The following is a 19,848-nucleotide window of genomic DNA, read 5'->3' as shown; positions in this document are numbered from 1 at the left end:
CCCCAACAGATCGAGGAAAACAGCCTCATTTTTCAATTTGAAACAGCAATCAGATTGGAAGAGACAGAAATTATCTCTCACGAAAAGAAAAAAAAAAAAACCCAAAACAAAACAAAAGCCAAAGGAACAACCTAAAAACCCCCCAACCTAAAAACTTAAAGGGATATTTTGTTTATTTCAATTTGCATCAAGTCAAAATGGAACAGGAGTTTAGATGCCTCTGCCGCATTTATTTATTTTTTTGAATGACTGGATTTTTTAGAATCAGGTTACGCAGCTGGACTTCACATTGCATTTGCTGCGGCTGCTTCATCAGAAATGCTGGTAGTATTTGTCAGCCTGGAAGTGTCTTGAGGCTGCTTCTGAGAGATACAAGGAGGCAACTGATAAGGAGAGCATCAGAAGGGCAGTTAATTGCCTCCAGTCTCTCGGTGCCGGGGAATATTTAAAATCTATGGGATTAAAGGCAGATTAAAAACTGTGGAAGCAGGAGCCCAATAGCGCTGAAAGATCATAATCAGCAAGGGTAATGGCAGAGCAAAAATGAATGTGGCAAATAAAATGACAGATAGGAAATTCAGATCCGCTTCTAATGCTCGAAGTTCCATCTTGTAAGCACAATTCATCTACGTGTAAATCATTTTTTGGCTTCAAGCTTATCAGCCAATCGGTGAATTAAAAATGCTCTTTCCTTGGAGGATTAAAGAGGTTGATTGAAGTCAGTGTGAAAACTGGCTAATAAGTCTGGAAATGTCAGGAGGGTGCTTCATAGGAACTCAGTGTACTTTTTCTATCAGGGCTATGAAACAGGAAGTTTGAAAAGCTCTGTAGTTCTGTTACTTTGAGAAATGCTTTTGTGCTTTTTTTTTTTTTTTCTTTCTCCCTCCTGTGTGTCAGAGTGTCATGCAGAAATATTTTAATTTGCAAGATGAATGGCGATAGATGCAAATGTTGAAAAATGAGATTGGGTGAATTCACTAAAATATGCAGAGAAGTAAGAGAAATTTTGTTTCAGAAAGAACAGTGAATGCATATCACGGCCATGGGAAGTTCTAGGTTCCAGGCCGTGAACTGCTTAGACATGTCCCACCTTGGAGAGGATGTTTAAACTTTTGCTTCTTTTCCATGCCTAAAAATCTAGCGTAGGTGGTGAGGCCAGGGATTGTGTTAAGGCAGCCTCTCTGCTAAACAGGAGCTTCCAGGGCATCTCCTGACACTGTGCATATACAAAAACATACACTCCCATATGATATGAAAGCTTTCCATCAGTGTTGTTAAAAACTGAGCAAGTTTCTCAGAGCTTTACATGGAAGAACCGTACTGTTAGTGTTTCCACAGGCAATATTTCCATCTGCAATGCCCACACTGGTAAATGCAAGTACACTTCTATGAGTATATTTGGAGATTTGGACCACAGTTTTCTGAAATTAGTCCTCATATTCATTTGTGGACTAATATTCTTTGTTTCAGCCCAAAATCACAAAGGGGTTCAAAAATGACCCTGAACAAGAGAATTTTCTAGAGGGAAAGCTGTTACCTGGGTATACCAGTTTCTCTGCTCCTGAGCTCACATCAGAAAGAAGTCAAGGGACAAGTTCGTGGGAGAACCCACTGATTAATCCTATATTTCATTAGAATAGGGACAATTAGCCCTTGGCGTTGTTAGAGCTGTGAAAGACAGCAAATGAATAAGGATGCAAATGGGGTAAGAAAGGAATTGATCATCAGCTTCTCAAGTACTGAGACTAAAGAATTCTCCATCTTGCTTTCACCTCCTGCTCCACTTAGGAAACTGGTGTCCTATACAATAGGAAAGCAGCCATGTCCTTTTTCATCCACCCCATGAGCCAGATATGGCTGGTTGGCCCAGTTAGTTGATGATCAGTTACTGGGAGATCCATGCTTTGGCAGCAGCTTTTGCTGGGTTCCTACATTTTCCCCCAAGTATATGACCCATTTCATGGTCCCAGCAGGACCAGATGTCTCCAGCATGCCCTTTCTCTCTCTCCCATGTGACTCCAGGGAATATCAACCCCTACAACATTTATAGGGTAAAAAAATTAGAAATAATTTGCAGTAAGAAATATTGATTATGGTTAGGTTACATGGCCCAGAAAACATAAAAAAAACAACATGAATGGATCTTTACCTGCTTCTAGTCTCTAATCTTGTTCACTACATCCCCTCCTTGTGTTTGGAACACCAAACTGGCGAGCTGGCACATATTTTCATGCATTGTTTTGTTCACAACCACCACCAAAATAACAACAAAGATGCCCACAGATTCAAAAGTGTTATCTCACAGCTCTCTGCAGCTCCCTGATTCCCGACTCTTTGATACAGGCACCTCCGGCGAGGAGAAGCGATGGAGACACTGGATTCCTCTCCCTGCTGCGAAATGCAGCTCTGCTCTTTTTTGCCCCATGACTGATTTTCATATGAAAGGCTGTAACTAGAGCAACTCTAACCCAGAGCCCACGCTGGCCAGCTGAGAGCATAACCACGAGGCTGCCAGTGGTGGTCTACGTGCTTCTGGGTTCCAGGAGGTTCCTTTGATCTCCCTGTGCCCCCCGGAATGCATTTCAGTGCAGCTTCAAGGAGAAGAGACGGCTGAACATCCTATCTCCCCAATCTCAACCTCATTTTACCCCCGTTGGTTTGGGCCCTCTCTTGGAAGGTGGGAAATGTGGTTTGGATCCCTCCAGGCTGAAGAAAGCACTGAAGCCAGATTTCTCACTTCATGGGCCAGCGATTTTGCTAACTCGTCTCCTGATAAAAAAAAAAAAAAAAAAAAAAAAGGTGTGTGCACCCCTGTCTTGGTCCGTGTTTAAAAAGAGTGAGCAAAGCTCAGCTCTGAGTGCTTCCAGATGTCTCCCCTCGGGAGTGGGCTAGGCCCTCTGGAACCTAAGTGGAGGGAGATATTTTCCTTTGCAGACCTGATTCATGCACTTTAGGACGGGTTGGAGTTTGGGCACACCCTTTGTGCTCAGCATTTCCAAATTGGCTTGCTTTCCGTGGCTTCCGATGGAGTCTCGCCCCAGGGCTGCTCCCTGTTGTGGCAGACTTCCTAGTTTTAAGCCTCCAGGCTTGAGGCTGTAGCAGGACCAGGGAGGAGGTGTAAGGAAAGGCTCCACTCTGTGAGATACCTAACACTCCCTTTGCATCAGGCGGGGAGAGCCCAGGAGCCTAATGCTGTGCTTTGGGCTTCTGCTTCAGGGCCAGACACACAAAAAAAATTAGCACTTAAGTCCTTTGCTTGGATCTGGTGTTTGGGTTTTTAATTTGTGAGAATGAGTTGTGTACAGTTTCCTCTGAGTACTGGAGCTAGATTAATGAAGATATTTATACTTCTTAAAATGGAGAGGAGAGCTTGGAAAGCTTTCCAAAATCTCATGGATGTAGGCACTCATGCCTTGATCTTCAACAGTACTGAGATCAGCAGGACTTTAGATTCCTCATTACCTCTCTGCACTCACTTCTGCAAACTCCACTGGGGGCCTGTGTAGAGCTGTAGAAACAGAACTACCTTGTGAATATGATCCTCAGTGTCCCTGGCCACATCTCTTTGGTGCATTTTGTGTAAAGCCTCAAGTTTACACCTCAATGTATTTTGTATAAAGCCTCAAGTTTACACCTTGCTCAGCCAAATTGTGCTTTATGTCCCAGCCTGTGTTAACCCTGTTCACATCCTGTTTTGGCGTGTGAACCCTACCATGAGTGACCTGAACAATGCCTGATATGACCATGCAGGCATCTTGTATGGCCTAAGGATGGCATCTGTCATCTTGGGGTGCCTTTTAACAGTTTTGGATCTGCCGTCCATAAAAGTAGATAGGAGTTTCTGATACTGTGTTGCTTGGAAGTCTCTGTGCAGTGTGAGTATCCATGGCTGGACTATGGGCTTCTTACTGGCAGAAGACCCTTAAAAAGACATGATTTCTTTAAACATGTCAGCAATTTCAGTTTGTAGTTGGCCTGTATCATAGCTATGCAGACAAAACACTGTCTCCATTCCCAGGTCTGTGGCCAAACAGCTGTTAGACCAGTGCTTGTTCTTGGCCCACAAAGGCATCATATTTTTGCTTTCCTCCCTGCCCTGGAATCCCTGCCCAGCCTCATGTCCCTGCTGTTTACAGGGGACTCAAGCCACACAGATAGAACGTGACCATGGCAGAGAGACTTGAGGGTTGATGGGCAGGAGGAATCTTGCAGAAATGGTTGAGAGCTGTGAGGAAAGAGAGATGCTCTCAGTGTAATTAGCTAATTGGCATGAGGTTGAATTCTTCTTTCAGACGTTTGCAGGCACTTCAGTACACCCCTTAAAAAAGATCATTTGTCTGGCAACATCAGAGTCAGTGAAGAGATAGGAGCCCTTCCCTAAATCTACATGTAGAAAAGAAAACATGATGTTTCTTGTAGAGACGTCTCCAGCAGGACACCTGCTGAGTTTTTAATGGTGTATCCCATGAAGGAGACCAAATTAGAAATACTAAGGACTGCCAAGGTGGAGATAAGTAGCTATGTGTGATGTGACTGAACCAGAGAAAGGACGCACAGAGTAGGGTTATGTGGCAAAACAGCAAAGAAAGGAACAGGGCTTTGCAGCTGGGTTTGGGGATGAGAACTGGGGTAGAAATGCATGGTTGGGAGAGCTTTTTCCATTCTTTGCATGGCAGATCTCAGTTCCTGAGAGTTAGGATCAAAGCAGCAAAAGTCTACTTCACTACACAGAAATCATCCTTAACAGCAAAGTCTTGTAGTCTTTGGAAAGAGTGAAAATAAAAGTCTTTAATTGTGGGTGATGTTAGAGTAAATAACCCCAACTTACCGCTGCCTGCAAGTGCACACAAACATCTACTCCTTCAACAAACATCTATAGCTTAAACTAGAGGTAACTTGACTTGTACCATGAGAAGTAAGCTAGAGATACCTCAGGGTTACCTCAGGCTACCTGTCACCTTAAAATAAGCTGAGCTCCAAAAAGTATAAATAATAATAATAATAATAATAATAATAGCAGCAACTCCCTGGATGCAGCTGGACTTATGTGTCAGGAGTCATCCTTAATAATGGTGTGCATTCATTAAATTATTATCTAATAACAGTGATTTTCCACACACCTATTAAAGTAGGTAATCACAAACCCCAGAAATCTGAGGTTTTCAAGCCCACCTGACAAACAGGAACATCTCACTCTTTATCTTTGAAATCACAGCTCCACAATCAGCTCTCTGGGGCTGGATTTTCAAAGGGGAATACTGGCCTCTGGAAAACTAGAAGGACTTCTGTTGGATTGATAGTTAGGCTGATGTTATTCCAACCAGGGTACGCTCACAGGGTTGAAATTCACCTGTGGGTGCCATGAGAGTGCATTGACAGCAAAATTTGCCAAGTAACTTGTATATTATGTCCTGCTGTTATGAGAAGGAGATAAGCTAATGTAGCTTTTAGTGACCTGTACATGTCTGTGAACTTCCTGGGATTTGGTGGGCAGGCTGGCCCAGTGTTTCACAGGTTACTCAGTGAGAAGGGTTTAGAAATGCTTCAGAAACAAATGCTGAGTGCCACAGCCCTCAGATTCATTTGATTATCTGCTGCTGGCTTTTCTGTAAACATGGGGCTGGCTACTACATTTATATTTTATATTTTTTCTGTCATAACCCAGACAACATGGCATGAAGGTGACAACCTGGAACAAAGACAGTATTGAACTTTTGGGGAAAGTGCTGTGGCAGGTGAAATCTCTACACTTCCCTGTTGTTTAGCTTTCTCTCCCTCCTCTTCTTTATGCTTTTCCTCCTCACCATGGGGAGATGCTCTTCTTCTGAGCTCTGGGTTTGTATTTCAGCCTCCATTCATCTCCCTGAAGAGAATAAGCTGCAGTGGGGCTGATTGCAGCAGCAAAACCCATAAAGAGATTCCCCTTCTCCTCCTCTTGTGAGGGCTTTCCTCTCTCAGCCTGTCCCAGGGGGTTTGAACGCCTTCTGCAGCCTCACTCTTGAGACATTAAGACCTTGAAATTTGAAAGAGGAGTGGTGTAGTCTGGAGAAAAATGGACCTGTGTTCTAACCCATGCAGCTTGTGATACGCACATTGTCGGGCGATAACAAAGGATTTACATAGGATTTACATTTTTCTTAGGGGACGTTGAGTGGAAAGGGAGCAATCAGGAGCAATGACAGATGAATCCATTTGGCGGCAAAGGCTGCCTCTTTCACACAAATAACAGGCTTTTTCTTAATCTACAATTTGTCACTGTTTATTCGGCAATGCAAGCCTTTAAATTGCCCTGTGGCATCCTGGGTTTGTGCTTCCTGGGATGTACGGGAGGAGTTTGGGGGAGTTAGAGGGCATTTGTGCCTTTGGTATAAACCTAGAAACCTGAATGGGGCTCTCCAGGGTTCAGACAGTTTTTTCTGGGTGAGAACATAGGTGGAATGTGATCTGATCAGTCACGATTCAGCCATGGACACAGTGGGGAGGGAACTGTCTGGCTCCCCCCAGCAGCGGGCAGGCTGACATCGGTACTGCTGAGCTCTTGCTGTGCTGGGACTGATGCTGAAGGGGATTCACAGCTTTTTGTCTTCTCAGCTCCTGTTCAGGTCTCAACATGAGAGCTCTGAAAATCTGTCAAGTGACCTGCTGCTCCAGGGAGGCAGGGAGGACAAGAGAGGAGCTCCAAGCCCACAGCTCCCCATTAAATTTTACCCACCATGATTTACTCCCGGTTTGTCCCCTGGTGATTAGGCTGCTTTCATCCTGGCTTCTCTTCCCTCCTTCAAATATTATTTCTGCTCCAGGCATTTGTAGTCTCTATTGCTAGAGAGTGCTGATCCAACTTATATCTGTAAAGGAGTGCTTGGGAATAGTGATTCCTTCCTTGGAGTTGTGGATAAACTCTAGGAATTCTCCACAATTTTTCCAGAGCAGTGTGTTGCTGCTGAACACAGTGGATCTAATGCTATACAGCTCAGGATGTCTATATTGTTTGCCCCAGAGTCAAATCAAAAAATCTCAATTCAGGTATTCAAATCAGTATAAAAACATAATAATTCTATTTTAATGGGCACTGCTTGATTTTTGCCTCTCCCTGTTCCCCTGCCAGCTTGATTATACAATTCTATTTTAGGGTGTCTCTGGAAGTTGACAAATATTATTCAGGAGATAGTGCCTAATAAATAAACTGAGTTGTGCATCCCTATGGAAGCTGCTATTTATTCTGAGCAAGCAACAAGCTTCAATGTAGTTCAGGTTGGGTGGCCAAGCATTCAGTAAGCAAGAAATGCAATATTAAGGTTGGGAAGTCATACACTTCACAGAATCATGGAGTGGTTTGGCTTGGAAAGAACCTTAGAGATCATCTGACCCTCTGCCATGACAGAAACACCTTCCACTACACCAGGTTGCTCAAAGCCCCATCCCTATAGATGCATCTGTACAGGATTAGATAAACCTTCTTCCACTTCTTTCTGAATTAGAAAAATTTCTGGGAATGTAGTATATGTTTCAGAGTAATGAGAAATGAAAATTTCTTTCAGAGCAAAACTTAATTCTGGAATAAAAATAGCCTTTTAATGTATTAGTTAAGAGGTAACTCAGTTGCAAATTTAGTAGTAACTCCAGTAGTTGTCAATGTCTGCAGTGGGCTTCAGATCCTCCTCCTACCCAGTGCCTTGGTCAGAACATACATCAGTCACTGAAGTGGATATAGCTATATCATGACAGTGGATAATTAATCTATATAAAAATAAAGATGTCATTATCTTCATCAAAAGTTGCACCTGGAAATGATGGTCCATTTTTTCTATTGTTACTTTTTGGTCATAGGTGAAGTTGCTGATATTCCTTGGACATTTTAAGTTAAATCTCCTGGTATTTTCATTCCAGAGAGTCTTTTTTTGAGTAACCAAAACTTGAAGGAGAAATAAGAATAGGATATATCTGCTCCATGAGAGGTTGCTGTGCTAGTTTCCCAGGAAATGGGAAACTCAGCTTCAGTATTTCTTTTTTCTTAGAGTGTCTATGCTGTTAGGTGAGAAGAGGGAGTGAATATATTTTACCCCTTCTGTCTAAAAAGTCTTATTTCATGTGAATATGCAGTCACAGAAAACCCACAAAGATCTAACCAGCACCCTCAGGATTTAGTCCACTTGCTTTATACATTGAAAAAAAATGAAATTATTTTGAGTTTGGAAGAGATTCAAGGGGAAGAATGAAAGGCAGCAGGCTCCCATAGCACTCCCCAGGGAGATGAGTAGGATATTTGGTGAGGAGGCAGCTGAATCAGGAAGAAAGTTGATTTGAGCAGATGTTTCCCAACCAGCTGCTGAGTGGTCTAGCCCCTGGGCTGAAGGGTATCTGAGGGCAGCGGGATCTGGAAGGCTCTGGAGCCCTTCCACCTGGCAGGCAATAATTCAGAGCTCACACAAAGAGCCAGGGTGAGTCACTAGTCTGCTGATTAGGCTGCTCTCCTGGGAGGGAGGCACCTGGATCCCAGACCCAGGTAAGGGCGCAAAGTTGAGCAGCATCGGCTGGGAGGGATTGGAAATTCTTAATGCTGCCTGGTGAGGAGGCTCTTTGTGAGTGGGAGGCATGAGTTTGAATCCACTTGGAGAGGGCAGAGAGTTCATTGCAGGTCTCCTAAAACCTAAAGAAAAGGTCCTGCCTGAAAGTTATGGGAATGGGATGGCTCTTCTTCAGCTGTTGGTTATTGAGGTGGACGTTTGACTTTTTGAGTTTTAAAAGTGATGGGTTTTGATTCTGCAGAATACTTTGCTACTTTCTGGGGGACTATTTTTTTTTTTTTTTTTAACAGCTATAAGGCTTTTTTACCTGCAGAATAGATAATTATTCACATCCCCCTGTCTGGCAATATCCTACCATGCCCTGGAAAGTGCCAAGAACACGTTTGTATGTGCAGAAGGTGGCATGGTCTCTGAAAATGGTCTGATGGACTGAGTCAGGGATGGCCACAAAAAAGTTTAATGGAACTTTTAAAAAAAGTTTAATGGCAGAACTTGTAGCTATGAGAAGAGAATGACTAATTTTTATATCTTGGGAAAGTCTCCAAAATTTTATCTTGAATGAATATATTAGTGGTAAACAGTAGAGATTTAGAGCTTTAGAGGTAGATTCATCTTAATTTACACCAGGTTAAAGCTGAAGATGATTCAATTCAAACCTAGAGTGTTATTCCAAATTCATTCTTCCACAAAAGAGATAAGAAAAATGGTCAAAATTATTTATTTGTGTCAATTGTATAAAATGTGTAAAGGGGACTCTCCCTGCCTTTACCAGAAGCGATCTGAAAGATTCTGTCTGGTCTACCTCTGTCAGCTTGGCATCTTTGCAGTAGTCAGCGGTTGCACAAAACTGGCCAATTTTTCCATATATAGGGTTGCTAAATTACCCTTTCTGGTTTGGTTTTATTACCCCCTTGGAGCAATGATCTCACCCATCTGTGTTGTGTTGCTCTTCGGGAGTGGCAGGGGTGGAGTGGGGTGGGATGAGCAAAGCCCTGAGCTTTTTCCAGAGTTCCCTGCATATGCAGAACATTTCATTGTCTTCTTTAACACGCCCTCACCTTTCACACAGACTGGAATTTGACACACCGGGTTAGAGAAAGAAAGCAAGGGGGGAAAAAAAAGCAAAATAAAAAAGCACAACACAAGAAAAAACCCAACAAACAAGATCTTATCGTGCAAAATATCCATCCACCCTCCTGATAAAAAAAAAAGCCTCAGGTTAGGAAAATAAAAAAATGACTCTAATGAACACTCAAAATTAACATGCAAATACATCCATGGTTCCTGGCAGAGATGGAAAGACAGAGCATAGCCCTCCTCCAAAGAGGCAGTTTTGAGACTTCTTGCAAAAGGGAAGTTTTATCCCAATTGTTGTTGCTGTTGCATTGCCTTGAGAAGGTTTTCTTCTCTGTTGAGGAAAGCTCTCCTTCTTCCCTCACCCCACCCCATACCCCACATTCATTTCACCAGGTGGCATGACGAAACCCTCCAGATCAAGGCAGGTTTCATCAACAAGGCTTCATGCCATGCCACCCATAATTCATCCCAGCCTGCTGTGGCTTTCTCCCAACAAGCAGCACCTCTTGCAAAACCAGCCCCTGTCTCACACTCCTTCCTAACTCGTGTTCCTGAGCAGCAACAATAGAAGAGCATGAATCACTAACAGAGCGTACAGACCTTCGCTCCACTCCGGCCAGTTTGTGTCATTGCCTTAATGTTAATTACACACCATAATGTGTGCATTTAATTTCCGTGGTGTTTCAATTAAATTAATCAGGCAATTAAAATTAATTAAAATTACAGAAATCACCTGCAGAAGTGCTTGAAACGTGGGGGAGGGGAAGGGAGGGGTTGGGAGGGAGCTGGGAATGTAGATGGCTGTGTTTTCACAGACCTTCCTTCCCTTGATTAATTTTGGGGATAGACTCCTTCAGAGCAGGTTATTTAAGGATTTAAAAACTGTTCCAAGGCCCATGGAAGCCAGTGGAAATCTTTCTATTGGCAGTGATAGGCTTGGGACCAGGCCACTAGCCTCAAGTGCTCAGCATGGAGATTCAAGGGGTAGGTGATGAAAGTCCTGATGCTGAGCAGATAATCCTCAACACCTTCAGGGAACAAGGCCAAAGGCCTTGAAGTACCAAATCAGGGTCAGATTTTGAAAGGCAGGTTAAAGATGAGGATGATGTCCGTGGGAGTTAAATGCATCAGTCCTTCCAAGGATCTGGGCAGGAGAGGTATTCTAAGAAATTTAAACAGGTTTGAAGTGTTGAAGGACTTTTAAAACATGACTAAATGCATTCTACCCTGAGGTCTCACTGAGTTCTGCAGTCAGTGAGAGGGGGTCTTAAATTCACAAAGGTCCTTCATGACTCCCAAATTCTTGAGCGAGTTACGAAGCTTGTCCAGCAGTTCCCTTCCATTAGACATGGATTAGTGCATTCAATTGCTTCCCAGAGGGGTTTTTTTCCTGCTCTGTGGAAGAGTTTGAAGACATCATGTCAACCTGGACAGTTCTCTTACTGCTTATGCCTTTTTTACAAGCAGGCACAGCCTCATGCTCATCCTTTAGCCAACATGTAATTTTTTTCCCCCCACATGGAAAGTTCAGCACTTTTAACTTTGAACAACTACTTCCTCCACAACATCCTACCAATCAACCCCTGCCCAACTAGTTCCTGGGTCTGGGAGACAGGTTGGTTCCTTCCTTGCTTTCCTGGAAAGACTTTGCCTGGCACACTCCTGCCTTAGCCTGTGAGTCACCCATACTTCACTCCCATTCTTCACCCCACAGTTGGGGATGTTTATACCATGAAGCTCATGAAGGTATCCCCAAGCTGCCTTTAAATTAATCCTCTGGAGTGCCATCATTAGGATTGCTGTAGTTTCAGGGAACACAGTGTGTGGGCTGCAAAACCAGGGGATGAAGCAAAGTAAATGCTCATAATGAGGATGAGTTGCCCTGTGCTGCACTGGTCACTGGAACCTGAGCTGGCTGTTTAAAGACATAACTGCTTTTTTGCACATTATAATTTCACTCACACTGCCAGATAATCCCTCAGAGTTCCATAGGCAATTACCCATGCTTCTTGTGTCCAAGAGGGAGTAAAACCTTATCACCTCTGCCCCAATGGAACCTGCTTTTGCTCTACGCTCGTGAGCCACTTTTTTCTCTCCAGTTGTTTAGATGATTAACATAATTAAGTTATGCACACAGCAAATATTTAAGGCTTTTAGTTAGACTGAAGTGTACTGCCAGCTTCAGATCTGAAAGATTTAAGCATGCCAAAATTTGGGGTTTTTTTCCCAACTCTATCAGTTGATATTTTCTCTTTCTGTAAATAATGTGTCTTTTACACTCTCAGGTGGTTGGGTCACAATATTCCCATTATTATTAGCCACTTCAGCATAGTTTTCTGCTACCTTTGCTCTTTCCTAATTCACACTAAATTGTACAGTCCACTTACATGGAATATTTTCCTATCTTTTTGTTTGTGGGATCTATATCATTAGTTTGTGTCTTATATCTGTCTTTCTCCACTTGTTTTTCAAAAAGTCAAGCAAACAAAAAAATGTTAGAAAATTAGAAACAGAAGAAACAGTAAAGAGAATACAGAAAGAGAAGGAAAAAACTCAGTCAAGAACTGAAAAACTTCATTTTCAAAATTAAAATTTTGAATGGATGATAGTATTTAACTGCCAAAGAGCCCAGAATTTTAATTAAAAATCTGAAGAACACTTGTTTTTCTCTCCAAAATTTTCTAAGTGATGAAACACCCCTCTCTCATTTTGCTAATCCTCCTCCATCTGAATCCTTTGACACGACTTCTTGTGTGGCCTTTGGCACGTCACTTCACCTCAGTTTCCTCATCTATAAAATGGCTGTTAATCCCTATATAGTATCACCCACGCAAATTTCCAAGGCTTATGCTCCAACAGGGCTTTGAAGATAAGTGAGCAAAGTTTCAAAAGGACCTAAGAGATTTAGGAGTGAAAGTTTCATTAGCTTTCCATCAGATTTGTATTCTTATATCTCCAAGAGCCTTTTGAAAGTCTGCAGAATTGCAAGACTTTACTCATCAGAGTCATATTCCTTGTTCTCCTCAAGGAAAGCGATTGCTCCAGGCTAGTTTTGGCAGAAGAGCTTGTTCCTCAAAAGAAGCAAGGTGAGTCTTGGGGCTCTCCAGTTTCTTCCCCAGTTTCAGATATGAAACCTTGGGTGCATGCTCCAACCATTCCGGGCAAGGTGGTATCTCTCACTCCTTGTATCGGTAGATCTTCTTGGCTTGTTTGGGCTGAAAGGAGGGAGGGAAGGTGCATATCTCCAGCTTTGAGCTGGATTTGAGATAGTAACCTTCAGCTGGGAGGCAGTGGTGAGCCCTTTTGGGTGGTGTGGAGGTGTTCAGCTCCTCAGTCAGCATCACTCATTTTTGAAGAGGGAATTACGCGCTTTTCTCTGCAAGTGCGTTGAGATGGAGAGGCCTGCAAGGTGCCCTGTCAATCTTGGACATTGACTAAAGAAGAGTTATGAGATTTCGCTAATTGCAAAAGGATGATCATACTGTTCCATAAATCCAGAAATGGAAATATGGAAATTCCCTGCTTTTTTCTTTTTTCTTTTTTTTTTCTTTTTCTTCTTTTTTTTTTATTCCTCAAAGAACAACAACATTAAGGAAAAAAAAACTTCACGGGTCAAAATTACCAGGGAGATGCACTGAAAAAAATTCAAATATTGCCCATTTTTTTTGGCCTTTTTTACTTTTAAATTTGCCATCCCAACTTCCACTTTCTCACTTTTCTCAAATACTATAAAAAGAAAAAGAAAAAGAAACTGTTCAACCAAAAAAGCCCCGTAGATACCAGTGGCTAGGTGGCTTTGGTTTGTTCAGCTTCAGTGGCTAAACCACTGTTCTGAAAATACTGGGAAATAATGTTACTATTAATGGTGGGACTTTCCTTATCAAAATACAAAGAAAAAGAATCTTATGAAGAACAAAATATTTTCTTTGGCCATAAATGAAATATTCAGTTTTGAATTTTATTTTATTGACATACTTAATTGAACAGAATTTTAAAATGAAACATGGTTGGAAAATGGGAACCTGGAAGGCTTTTTCCTAAATTTTAGAGTAAATTGACTTTTTTTACCCCTAAACTGTTATACTGACATATTTGCTGCTGATTTTACTCAACTAGACATGACATTTTGCTTAAAATAAATCTTTCTGCAAAAACCCAAAAAACTGTACTGAGTTTGGGAAAGGGGTCCTTTGGAAAAAACAGTAAATATCATAATAATAGAAAAAAAGGGTTAGTTGCTCATATTCATAGCACAAAGCTCTGAAGTCCAGCAATTAACAATAGATCTTTCCAATCTGAATCACTCCATTTCTCTGATCAAAGTATCTGTTCTTTTTACCTCATTCCTAAAATTCAACACCTTCCAGTTTAATGCATTAAAGTTTGTAGCATCATGTTTTTCTTGAATTTCCCAGGGATGGAACAAATTCAGAAGCAGGACACAGTGAAATTTTCTGGCTGAGTAGGCAACCAAGTCTGCAAGACTCAAGTCTCAAAACATCACTCTGTAGGTTTCCCATTTTCTATGTAGTTGTGCAAAATATAATAAATGTCAAGTGCTCAACAAATATCTCTGTACAAAACTGGATGTCTGATGGATCTCTTGGGAGATTTTGATTTTTCATTTCAAAATTTCTTCAGTGGAGTGCATTGGCCTAGAATGTACGTTTCTGCAGGGCCATTGATAGTGTCCATACCTGCTGTCAACAGCAATTGAGGAAGACAGGGAACCCAAAAAAACCCAGGAGAATTTGTCTTGTGATGGAAGGTTCTTGGTATGCAGCAGAGTTTCTTTTCACCTCTGGAATTGCATGCTACATACTAATTAAGGCTGCTAATTAAATACATTTTGTTAAAACATGTTGCATCAAAGGTGAAGCATTTTGTAGAGAAGCTTTGTTGACACTTCTCTTGGAGAGATTTTTGAGGTTCAGGACTAGTCAAAGACACTATTCCAGGAGAAGCAGAGTCTCAGGTTTCTGTTACATGGATAGTATGAAAGTGTCATTAAAATTCCAGTGTAATTTAATTTGACAGAATATTTGAAAAGCTTTTTGTTTTCCTCTCTTTTTCTTCCCTCCAATGTGGAAGGGAAACAAATTTCAAACCTCAAAAAGTGTGGTGAAATGGAATTGCTGTCCTGAGGACTATTCCTGTGACAAAGCCAACAAACTTGTTACGCAATGTCCAGTTCCTCCCTGTGGAAGCACAGCAATTCATTTATGCAGCTTTACCAAGTGTCCAAAGTGCTTCATGCACTGCTAATAATTATGAGCACATCTTGGTGGTCACATTGAATTCAATGGCAACTTTCCCACAGATTTTATCAGGAATAGAATTCCTCCCTATATGCCTTAATTGTATAACTCAGTTTCTGTTATTGCTTAAGACTCCCCAGTCCGTGCCAGCATGTGAAATTCTGATGAATTTTTATGTTAGCGGCTGCTGCTAACTGTTCTTAATTATTTGATAGTCATCTGAGGCCTGAATTTCATAGATGTGCAGCTCCTCTTATTCATATTCTAATCAGTGGTAATTTGGATACTTTGACCATCTGTAAATCAGGCCTTTGAAGGGCAATCCCAATCCCACTGTCTCTAATGGATGCAGGTCATACTTCCAAGGCTAAACCTCTTTTTCACTTAACAAATAACATACAGCTGGTTAAAAACTATAAAAATTGTGATTTTTGGGGCAATTACAAGGGTGGGGTTTTTTTTGGTGAGGGGGGGAGTTGGGGAAAGAATCTCAAATGTAGTGAAAAATCTGAGAATGTTTTATAAAGCTAATATTCTGATACTGCAGCATTAAGCATAGCCTTGAAGACAGTGCATGATGGACAATTGAGTGGACAGCAGACACCCCTGATGTTCCCCACTGCCAGGAGTCACATACATGGGATATCTACCCTTGAAATTTTCGCAGTTGTTCGGCACCGTGCTGATAAAAATGCTGGCAGCAGCTCCAACTTTATTACTTTTCTTTTAGGGAGCCCAGAGGGAATGCCCAAGTTAGGATACAACATAAGGCACCTGAAAATACTATTTTTAAAGGCATTTCTGCGCTTAATCTCCATTTCTCTAGCAGCAGATTTCCAGGTTCTCTGCTTATCCTTCCCTTTTGGGGAAAGATACGCATCTGTATCAGTGGGGTCACAAGAGGTGGGATCGCCCAGGGTTTTACAATTGTGGCCAAGGCAAGGCTGGATGAGACTTTGGCACCACTGGTTTTACCAAACGTTTTTCAGCAAGTTCAAATAACAGGATATTCTCTCAATGGGAGCAGAGATGAACCTTGGTTCAAGCTGCCCTGCTGAAGAGGTGTAGTAGTTGATCCAACAAATTGGAAGAGAATATTTTAGTCTCTTCCCACTCAAAAATCACTCATGTAATCAGACCTCACATCTAAACTAACACCCTGCCTCGCCTCAGCTTAATTGAAAAAGAAAAAGCAGTCTCTGTATGTGAGAGGCATAATGGTTTCAAAAGTCTAAAGTGGAATACAGACATTTTTGGCCTTTGGGTACCCAAATGGGGGCATCTAAAATGTCTGGTATCCAGTCAATCAATACTGAGAAATTTCTGAAAACCAGCCCTTAGAAATACCAGAGGAAAGCTCCCGGATTTAGGAATCCTTCTGTCAAAAATCAGTTCTTGCTGGGTAGTTTTGGAAAAGCTCACATATTGTCCCTACCCCCAGATGCTTCCTGAAGGTTTGTATGACCATGAATACCCTTTGTATTTGGGGTCAGTGACGAAACTGCTCAAGGCTGACACCTTACTTACCACAGTCCCACCCTGTTGGGAATACTGGCTTTGAAATGGAAACGTTTATGCCAGAATTGTTGACAAAACCCTAAACTGGAGTAATGTTGGTGTCAGGGAGAAGTGTGAGGTAGGAGTTATTTGAATCAGTTCTTCTTCTAATCCTTGGGAAGAGGTTGTAGGATAGATTAGTTTTCTATATCAAGTTTCATTCATTGAAAGGATTGAGAGATAAAACAGATAAACTGTGGAAGCACAGATACAACGTGGGTGAAAGGGTTAAAGGACTGAAGAAGACTCAGTAATTCTCACAAATGAGGACCAGATGTTTTTATGATTTTTAAAAAACACTCAGTCCCTTCCATCTCTACTTACCTTTCTGATACTGTGAATTATTCAGTTGAGATCAATGAGACATTACTGAGCGGGCAGTTTCTTTTCCATGGTTTCTCCTGTTCCTACCAAGAAATACAAAGGCAAGGAGGAATAACAAGAATATGTTAATAACAGCAAGAACACTTCTCACCTGGAGTAAATTGGCACAGCTCCATAGAAGAGCTCTGATTTACAGGTGATGGGGTTTGTCCATCAGTGTGGCTGCCTGTACCCAGTGACATTGCAAAAGCCTTTACAGACTATGTCATATTGCTCAAGGCTGTGCCATGTCAAATGCTGTGCCGAAAGCTGTGCCAGTGCATAATCAGGCCTGCTGCAAACATAGGAACTCTGAAATTCCAGGGGGAAAGAGCTGCACCCCTAAGAATGAGAAGACATGGAAATAGCATTGGTCAGTGCAACATAAATGAGTAAAGATCTTCAGTTATTAGGAAAAAAAAAAGGGATTGTGTGGAACTGAATGACTGCTAGATAGAAGGAAAATCCACCTAATTTGTTGTTTCATCTCACATTAAAATCAGCCAAAAAAAAGAAGGATGGAGAGGAAACAGGAGCTGGGTTGTAGTTTGCCTGCAACAGCTAGGTCACATCAGACCTGTTCAGTCCAGTCTGATCCCTTCCCTATCATGACTCACTTGTGCATACTCATGAAGGGGTGCTGAATTTGGCAGGCAAAACACAGTCACATCACATTTGGTAAATCCAGTTGGCTCGGTTTAATCTGCATCCAAAAATATTGTCTGTGTGATGAAAGGGATGGGCTGAGAAGTGGAGGGGCATTTCAGTGCCCAAAATGATTGCACTCATCACCATTATCTCGAGCATCTCAATTAATCCTTTTTGTCCACTATCCACTGTGGACTGATGGCCTCTTTTCCTAGGGGCAGGAAATTCCAGCAGCACCAAAGAGACAGATTGAGTGAGGTTCTGCCTCTTGTATTCAGACACTGAGCACTTTGGGAAAAGTGTGGCTGCTGGATGCTTCCCACCACAGTCACTTGGAGCAGTGTGGCAGTGAGGGTGTAGGGAAACTGGCCAAGAAAAAGCTGGGTTGCATTGATTGAAGCTGCCCCTCTGGCTAATGGTTGGGAATTTTTTTTTTTTTAAACAAGGTGAGCTAGTCCCAAAAGGATGATATGGAGGTGGCAGAGAGCAGAAGGAAACAGCATGATAGCAAATCCAGAGTATTATTCTGGTCTAGGATGGAGTTTACCTTGACGTGCTCACTCAGTCCTGTGATACAGCTTTTCCTATGGGACAGCTTTTTCAGGGAATGTTCATTTGTCCATCTTGTTTCTTCAAGGGCAGCAGTAAGGTGACTTCAGAAGGAGGGGACTTAAGCCAGAGCTGGTATATTCTGAAAATAATTGTATCTTTATAACTTACCTAAATACTTATTATTTTATACTTATGATTTAATTATCAGATTTTTATAATATAATATCTACCTGGGTGACTTGATATCTGGGTGTCTTTTACCCTCCTTCATTTCCTTTTTCCCTGTTAACCCAAGTATTTTCATTTTGTCTTGTTGTGCTTTAGAAAGATACATCACAGACGATGCCTTTCCACTGAATACATCTTTAACAGATGTATATTTAATATTCTTTTTCTAAACTCTCTTGATTTACTGACTCTTTTTTATCCCCTGTGATAATAACAAGTCAATGTATTACCTAGAGATTTTTCTTCAAAAATTTTCTCGTTCCCTTTACATGAACCTAAATATAGGTTGGCCAATGGCCAAGTAATTTTCCATATCAGCAACCTCTCTGCTTGCATGCAGTCAGGAGAGATGTGCCTCTTGTAAAGTCTGCTTTTCTCTAAAATCCAGAGTTCTTGTACTCTGAAAAATCCCCAAACTTTCTATTTAAAATTAGCTGGTCAGCCACGTGTTTGCTTCCTGCTTTTAACTTCATTATTTTTATGCACCTTTGTTCAGATTTCCTCACCACTACTTAATGCCACTTAATACCAAAGTAATACTTATTTTCTAAAATTGCTCTCAGTGAACTCAATGATAAATTCATGATGTCAGGTATCATGAAGATGAAGGGTGGCAAAATTTCATTCCAATTGATATGAAGTTTTCCACCACCTTTGACACTACTCTTGGGAGATGTTGAATATGGATTGGTGAGCTAAAGTTAATGGTTGGTTTTGTTGTAGCCATCTGTGACCATGAAAAAAACACCCTGGAATGAGCAGTTATTACTTGCACCACCTTATTTAATTCTTTACAAATTAAATTAATCCCCCCCTTGCCAAAAAAAAGTTGTAAGCAAAGTTTGCTGGTGGAGGGAAGAGGATATTCAAAGGATTAAAGCAAATCTCTCAGGATGACATGGTTGAAGTGGCTCTGTGTGCTCGTTTTTAGGTAATTCTTGAGCCTGCACAGCAATAAAAGGAAGCAGAAAGCAGCAGTGGAAATCTAGTTGAAAACATGTGCAGTAGGAAGGGACTTTTGGCACATAACAGCACGAAAAGGTCATGCCAGTGTGTGTGGGTGGTGGAAGACACCACAGAGACCAGCACCCTTACATGTGATATTTAGGGATGATAGGGGTGATATTTATCACCAAACTCTGCAAATACCAAAACAAAGGCACAAAAGGAGACAAAGGGGATTGACTCTTTCAGAAGATAAGATCAAGTGCAGAACAGGGAAAGGAAAAAGGACCAGGCTTTGAGGTGGGAGTTAGAAGGTGCAAATAAACTTCTTCAGTGAAGGGACATTAAGGACCTCTGGTGGCATGGTCATGATGACAGATGAAGGATATATGGTAGGTCTTTGTCAAGGAAAAAAAATCTGTTTCCTCAGGAATATAAGATTGTGCTCCTCTGGGTTTTAAATACACCATGTTAAAATATCTGTAGTATATGGGGTGAAATAGTCCTTAGCCTCTTACAGAAAACCCTTCAGTTGTTAATAATCTACTGTGGAGGGACAGATACTCTTTTACCACTGCTGAGTGAGTGGTGGAGTCAATAACACCCTAAAATGCAAGGCTCAGCAAATCTGAGGGTTTTCTTTGCATCTTTTCATTCTGGACAGTGACTGTCTTCCTCAAGGCATCATAAAAGAC

The sequence above is a fragment of the Zonotrichia leucophrys genome, chromosome 1A (genome assembly GCF_028769735.1).
Source record: "Zonotrichia leucophrys gambelii isolate GWCS_2022_RI chromosome 1A, RI_Zleu_2.0, whole genome shotgun sequence".
In the NCBI taxonomy this organism is placed as follows: domain Eukaryota; kingdom Metazoa; phylum Chordata; class Aves; order Passeriformes; family Passerellidae; genus Zonotrichia; species Zonotrichia leucophrys.
The sequence above is the reverse complement of the archived record's forward strand: the minus strand, read 5'-3'. Positions refer to the sequence as shown.